The sequence below is a fragment of the Penaeus monodon genome, chromosome 4 (genome assembly GCF_015228065.2).
Source record: "Penaeus monodon isolate SGIC_2016 chromosome 4, NSTDA_Pmon_1, whole genome shotgun sequence".
Classification (NCBI taxonomy): Eukaryota; Metazoa; Arthropoda; class Malacostraca; order Decapoda; family Penaeidae; genus Penaeus; species Penaeus monodon.
The window spans coordinates 53,068,442-53,075,941 of NC_051389.1; the positions used below are offsets into that span (position 1 = coordinate 53,068,442).

The window sequence follows — 7,500 nt, forward strand, 5'->3', positions numbered from 1 at the left end:
AGTAATAAACTACTGTATTTCACTATGGATCAAACCCTCATATTCCGCACAGCCGCTTAATCCGATAAATGTTCAGCCATTATTATAACATACAAGCTCCACAATAATTAACCTATCATGCTAATACAGACTTATGAACTAGATTTTGTTCAATTAAGAAGAGAAAACACGAAGTGGAAACGGAATTGGAAAGTGAAGAGAATAGAAGGGGAATTGAAAGAGGGATGGGGAAGAAAAAATATACAATGAGAGAGAGAGAACGAGAAGGAGAAAGCGAAGGAGAAAGAGAGAGAGAAAGAGAAAGAGAAAGAAAGAGAGAGAGAGAGAAAGAGTGAGTGACAGGAAGTGATAGTGAGACTGATTGCAGATAAAGTCAGAGATAAATAAAGACTCGGTTGCCCCATCAGTCATACCTGATAAACTTGTCGCTTGACACCTGCCGACTATGTAAACAATTCGTTTGTGAAAGGAAAGGAAGTGCTTGGCCAGGAAACTCGCATATCGCCACTGATAACCTTACAGATAATCTGGGGCGTAGATCACAGATATCTATCTATCTGATCAATATTATAAAAAAAAGTAATTATCTAATGATGAGGTGAACTGCAAGAATCTTAGCATCTCTAAAACCTGGTAAACATGGAGAAGGCCCAGCAAATTCCTGGCTAATAATATCTATGCAATGTTGTTTTTGATTCCCTCGAAAAAAAATATCTTCACAGGCATATAACGTTTTATGGATCACGTCAGAAATACAGCTTCAGTCCCTGCTGTAACAAATCAGAACAGACTAGTAGTCGGATACAAACAGGTAAAAAAAAGTTATCACAGACCGCCTACGACACCGTATGTTGAAGAGGGATCATTCTAAAAAATCACCATATCTATTCCCATGAAAGGAAGTAGCTACAAGTATGTAAATATCAACGGGAACATTAGCAAAAAATGGAAAAATAAAAACGGTGTGACGCCACGTTCAGCAAATGCATGTTTCCCAAGAGTATGCCTATGCAGATGATTAAGTAATTACCTATCAGGGATAAGTAATATAAGAAAGAGACAACACTCTACCCAGGGACACAAGTACACTAGGTGCTTGGACTTGAACTTTAACATATCGGAAATATCTACAGAACGCTGCACAAAGACAGAAAAGGACAGGTGTGAAAAAAAATATCAGAAAATTATCAGAAACAAAAACCGAGAACATCACCAAAAGGAGATCTGCACGGCAGCACTTATCATCTGGAAATGTGTCCGCAGCAGGATATGGACTATTTAGTCTTGGCATGGCTCCAGACGAGGATTACAGCTGAATTCTCGGCGAATATGAATGCTGTAAAGCGTGATTCACCTGGCCGGCCAGGACTGTATGGCGTGAAAACCATACGACACTACTGTTACTGCTGCTACTACTACAATCACTACTACTACCACTATCACCAATACTACTACTGATAAAAAATATTATCCGGATTTCTCCAGCTTTTTGCCCAGTAAAACAAGTTTTCAGGAAATCACAGCATGTGTACTTATGCACGATTTACAGTTGCTTTTATGAGCTTATTCCTTCTGAAGTTCAATAATACGTTTCCGCTAAACTGACGCAGGAGTCCAGCTCCATTTATACAAAAGAGGCTGCTAGGTCCAAGTATCCGAATAGTGTATCATTTTCCAAGATAACTACACTTGCAATTTATAATTTAATTAGTTATATTCCCTAAAAATTTAATAAAAGTGGCAACTTAAAGATTTAACGCCAAGTCTGCACAAGAGAATGACAACAGATAACGCAGCTGTACGAAAGACAACTTAGTCAGTACATCTAAGACGTATACTTCATTTCTCACAGTTAAGTAACAAACGTGCTCCACCTACATACATGACGCAGACTAACGTTTGCTGGATGAACCAAGAGTATTGATCATCAGCTCGACACTTCATCACTTACTTTTGGTTCATAAATCTATAATAGGCAAGGTATGAACACATTTGATAAAGCACATACTGACAGACAGTCCTAATTATAATCCGAGAGAATCCATTCTATCTTATCAGATTAGTATATGAATTAATCACAGGCCTGAACATATTCCAAACTACATGTTATGAAAGATGGCTAAGTGACAGGTATGACTTACTAAATTCCAAAGTATTTCATAATGAAAAAGCGTCAAGAAATGCATTTAAAGCGGGTGAGCGTCAAATCGAAGATTTGCAAGACATGACAACTACAACAGATCTCAAAGAGGGTGATATGAAGCCACATCATTTATTGTGACTGATAGACTCAACCAAGATGCAGTATATAATTTTTCATTTTCTTTGAGAAATGGGAGGAAACTATGGATGCAGAAATAGAGTAGTCACTCCACAACGTACCGTAGTTTTTTCTTATTTCACCCCTTTGCCCCCCCCCCGTATGAATTGCATTGACGAGACCTTTTGACTTTGCAAGTGAGTCCCCTTTACCAACTGATATTCGATACGTAGTTACAGCTTTGGGTAGGGAGGTCTCCGAGGACACACTGAGTGCGATCGCTTGTATAATCGCAGAATGAACACTTGCCAATCTTGCATTATTTTTCAACCTTGTCTTATGGAAAATCCCCGAGGGAACATTTAATACATCTACATTTAAAAGGTTATCTTTGTCTCTCCTTACTCCACGAAACAATCGAAATCATGGTTTCTCCCAACGAAGTTTCTCCAGCCATGAAAGACTGCCCTTACCTCATAAAAGCAATTCTGAATTTTGGGGCATGACTAATGATTTTTACTGGGGGAGGATGCGGGCCACTTTGTCAACCTAAAAAACAATGGGGATGCAGGCCTTGTTTTTTGTACTTGAGAGGTGTAGGTCTGTAATATGCCGCTAAAGTAATCAAATATATTCCCATAGGGGAGGGGGTGCGGTAACGCCTTTCGGTTCGCCCGTCTGCTATATCTCGAGAACCAATGAGCAGAAAACTCGCCACACACAATTTTACTGTGAGAAACGTTCACCGGATATGAGGCCCTAAAGGGGGTGGATGAAGTGGTGGGTATCTTCAAGAACAGTGAAAGTCGGGGACAATTTGCATCTGGATAACATCTGACAACGCAGTTATAACTTAAGCCGAAGAACCTATCGAATTAGTTTACCTAAACTTATCGATTTCCTTTAATCTAATTCAATATATATGCCTACAAAAATACAAAATTTCATTCGAAATGATACCTATAGTTGGAACGCACCAGACCATGCGCGAATGCCCGACGAATACCATTGTAATGTTTTTATTGTAAAGGGAACATGGTAAAAGTATATTCCCCTATTAAAATTATTTATTAAATGAACAAACCACACGATCTGCTGCCCACTTTAACATATACACTGCTTACTGTACAGTAAGTAGTGTATACTTACATTTCCATATTACATTTCTATATTTCGCATTAGATGAAGCAAAATAAGCATTCTACTAAGACTATTATTATAAATTAGTTAAAACTGATTCTAGTATTAAGACGAATAATTTGCCAACAACATGGCAACCTAATATAGACGCTCACCTACCAAACGGGGCGCGATGCCTTTCCAACAAGCTGTGACCACCCTTTTACGTAAACACATCTTGTCAATCTGGATTATTTACAAACGAAATCCTGAAGTAATGTCACACCTGCACGAGTAAACAATCTGAGACGTATGGCATGGCGTGGAATTGTAAACGCAGCGATGACTTCGTGTACAGACGCTTCCGCACTTCAAAGGTTAAGGCTTCACAGGTGCGCACAGGTGATAACACCAGATAGTCTGCTGTCTCACCTGTAACCGACTTGATATTTTTATCTCCCCTCCAAGACCACGCCATACAACTCATTCCTCAAGAAGATAAACGGAGGAGGAAGAAAGGAAGGAAATGTTTACTACTACAGACAGAGGCTCTCTGAGCGTCGTCAGGTCGCGAAAGAAAGGAAGGGAAAAATTCACCATGTTCTTTTTCGGTACTCACTTACAATAGTCAATATCAGACCATGTTATCTAATAAACATAATGCTGTTTAGTAAAGAACAGGGAGATGAAGGGGGAAGAAAGGTGCGCGCGCGCGCGTGTGTTTGCGTGTGCGTGTGTGCGTGTGCGTGTGCGTGTGTGGTGTGGGGAGAGAGAGAGAGAGAGAGAGAGAGAGAGAGAGAGAGAGAGAGAGAGAGAGAGAGAGAGAGGGGGAGGGGGGGAGGGAGAGGGGAGAGAGAGAGGGGGGAAGAGGGAGAGGGGGGAGGGAGAGGGAGAGGGGGGAGGGAGAGGGAGGGAGGGAGACAAAGTGAGAGAGAGAGAGAGAGAGAGAGAGAGAGAGACAGAGTAGAGAGCGAATAGAGGAAAGGGGCAGACTGAAAAATGAAAAGGCCAATAAAATCATTAACTGGTCAACACTGAACTGAAGGAACGTTTCCCCTCTCCACTCCCGCCCACCATGGCGTCATCAACTCATTATTAACTGATAAATCGGCTCTCTGAGTTCGCATATATGGAAGGGCAAGGCAAGCACTCGTAAGCACTCGCCGCGAGGGGAGGCGGGGAGGGCGTGGGTTGCATTGGGGAGGTATATTACCCGGGTTGAGATGCCGAACCAGACATACGCAGCCGATGAATGGGAAGGAAAGCTGAGCGACCGGGAGACGTACAGACACACACCCACACATAAATAAATAAATAAATAAATAAAATAGATAAATGTACGTATAAAAGTATATGTATATGTGTATGTATGTATGTATGTGTATATGTATATATGTGTGTGTGTATGTATGTATGTATGTATGTATGTATGTATGTGTATGCATGTGTATGTATGTGTATGTATGTATGTGTATGTATATATATATATATATATAATATATATATATAATATATATATATATTATATATATAATATATACATATATTATAATATATATAAATTATAATATATAAAATATTAATATATAAATATATATATATAACTATATATATAAATATATCATATATATATATATATATATAATATATCAATATATATATATATAATAATAATCTATATACATATATATATATATATATATATTATATATATATAATATATATATATAATAATATAATATATATATATAGATAAGATGAAAATAGAGAGAGAGAGAGAGAGAGAGAGAGAGAGAGAGAGAGAGAGAGAGAGAGATTTTGCATATATGAGTAGGGGAGAGGGTAGAGAGGAAGGAGGGGGGGGGGGAGAGATGGGAGATAATGTACTGTATATATCCACTTCACATGTTGATAATAAAAAACTGAAAGTCGAAATCACAGAGTTCACCGTTCATTTCAAAACATTTATGATACATCACGTTCTCTTGCCACAAACACACACGCTGAGAACACTCACCTACCTTTCAGTTCTGCTGCCTGACTCCCAATGACGAATGTTTAGAAGAATCACACTGTTTCGCTCTGATAGAGTAGAGTCTTATCTCGAGAATGTATAGGAACGGACAACACGCATGATAGCAAGGACCCTTAATAACTAACCAACCCGACCAAATCACGCACATCCGCAGCCACCCAGTGAGTATGGAATGAATCACTTACACTATACGTTTTGGAAATTTCAAACACTGTACAAAAATTACCACGTTTCTACAAACACATCCTTTCGTGAAGGTTAGGGAAATGATGTCAAAAGTACGGAAACTTACAACAACGTCGAGATGCGTGACGTCACCTGCATTAACGCTTTGACCATAAGCCTAATGACGTTGTCTTCTAGAATTTCCGATTTTTTTCTATATCAAATTTCCGCACAGTACTACGGAAATGGCCAGAACAACTGTTGTTACTCTCATTGATGAAAAAGGGCTTTGGAATATTGGTCCCACGGTGTGCTGTGTGTGGTCAAATTTGTACCTGTGGTCGATTACAATAACCAATGACTCTCAGGAACTCCGCTGCTACGTATGCGAGTAATACTAAATATGCTTCGATTTGCTCTCTTGGGGAACTTGCTCAATAACAAAATGTTGCTGCCTGACATACATTTCCTCGGATACAAATTCTCACATTCTTTATCATTTACGTATTTCTACCCAAGGCATAGGAACGACCAAGGTGGAAACGTATGCTAACAATGTAAACAACCCAACTTATTTATTCCAAATTCTCTCGGGTAAACAGCAGTCCATCCCTCTATTAGTCTCTATTTACCTTTATACTGGCCGACCTACTTGACTTCACTTGCAGTCAACACGTTAACCTTGGATATCGGGTCATGCAAATCAGTTTCATTCACTGAATGCGCAACGTGAATGGGGCGACGGAAACTAATTTTCACCTTTGACATCCTTTCTACACTTCCTGGTTTAGGCAACAACCATAATCACCATAACATTCTAAGCACATCTAGACATCTGAACCCCTAATAATCACGCACAGCTGCACGTGTAACCAAGGCAATGAACATAAACACTAGAAGTAGTAACAGCAGAACTCTGCGCTCTTCACATTATCTCTCGACTATGACATGAGAATACGATAGTGCCATAATGAGGGTCTGTTCAAGTTTATTTCAAGAAACATACAAAGCATATCCGGTGGTTATGTCATCCCCTTGCCTCCCACACACTCAAGCGAACGTTACAAGGCCGCCCTGGGACGCTGAAAACATGGCTCGACTGCATGTCATATCTAGCAGAGATAGTTCCAAGTTGATTCATACATTTGTTAATCTTACTACTCGTACTGTGTCGCCCTTTGTTTTTGTAATAAAAGTCAGCACTGCAAAGGACACGCACGCTGCATGTTAAAACCAAACACAGTGCAGAATCAATGGATTTAGCAGAACAACGTGGGGACGACATACTTGGTATTCCAACAAAATCCATACTTCTGTAACAGCTCACATTAACGTGAAACTATCATCCGGCCTCTAAGAGGAGGCCAATATTTTCTACACCCTTATAATTCCCATACAGACATTTGGGGGGCCACATTCCTCACTTATCCACTGCCTGGCAACCAACCAACATCCCAGGCCGCAAGTCACTTACCGCACATACAGGAACTCTTTCTTATGTACTGTGTACGATTCAGATTTTCTTGGCAATTTTCAGGTTTCATTAACCCACGAGAAGAAACGGATCTGGACCCTTCCTCGCACCACACGAGAGCCCAACTACCTACAGCAGACGATAAACCCATGGCAGACCCACCCTCATTGCCCACCACTGGGAAGTTTCGTTCGCTTTCGTTTCGTCTCAGATTATAGCGCAACGATGTTTCCGCGGCTAGAATTACTGCCGTTTTTATCTTTTTTCACGAAAATTGGTGACGCTGTTAACTTGAGGACATTTCCCCAATGTTGATATAAATAGAGCAGTTTTATGCCATTAACCCTGAGTTTGTTATTATATGCATATGATGATTCTCGCATTTTAGCGTGACAGATGAATCACAATACGTACAAGATGTCTCAGGAACGAGAAGGAGAGACTTCA

The 7,500-nt window shown here is 39.9% G+C and overlaps 1 protein-coding gene and 1 long non-coding RNA gene across 5 annotated transcripts in view; one reads left to right on the forward strand and one right to left on the reverse strand.

Moving 5' to 3' along the window:
- Positions 1-7,195, reverse strand: part of LOC119572325 (inverted formin-2-like) — a 14,850-nt gene extending 7,655 nt beyond the window's left edge. Inside the window, exon 1 of one of the 4 annotated variants that reach the window (XM_037919365.1) lies at positions 5,397-5,533. The gene's annotated coding sequence lies outside the window, so the exon portion shown is untranslated. Of the gene's footprint in view, positions 1-413; positions 801-5,396; positions 5,534-7,053 lie in introns of those variants that run through there. The other 3 variants (XM_037919364.1, XM_037919366.1, XM_037919362.1) reach the window with 3 other exon arrangements.
- Positions 5,464-7,397, forward strand: LOC119572327. The gene is made up of 2 exons (XR_005228710.1): positions 5,464-5,575; positions 7,117-7,397. It is a non-coding gene; the product is annotated as an uncharacterized LOC119572327 (long non-coding RNA).
- Positions 7,398-7,500: the final 103 nt, after the last annotated feature.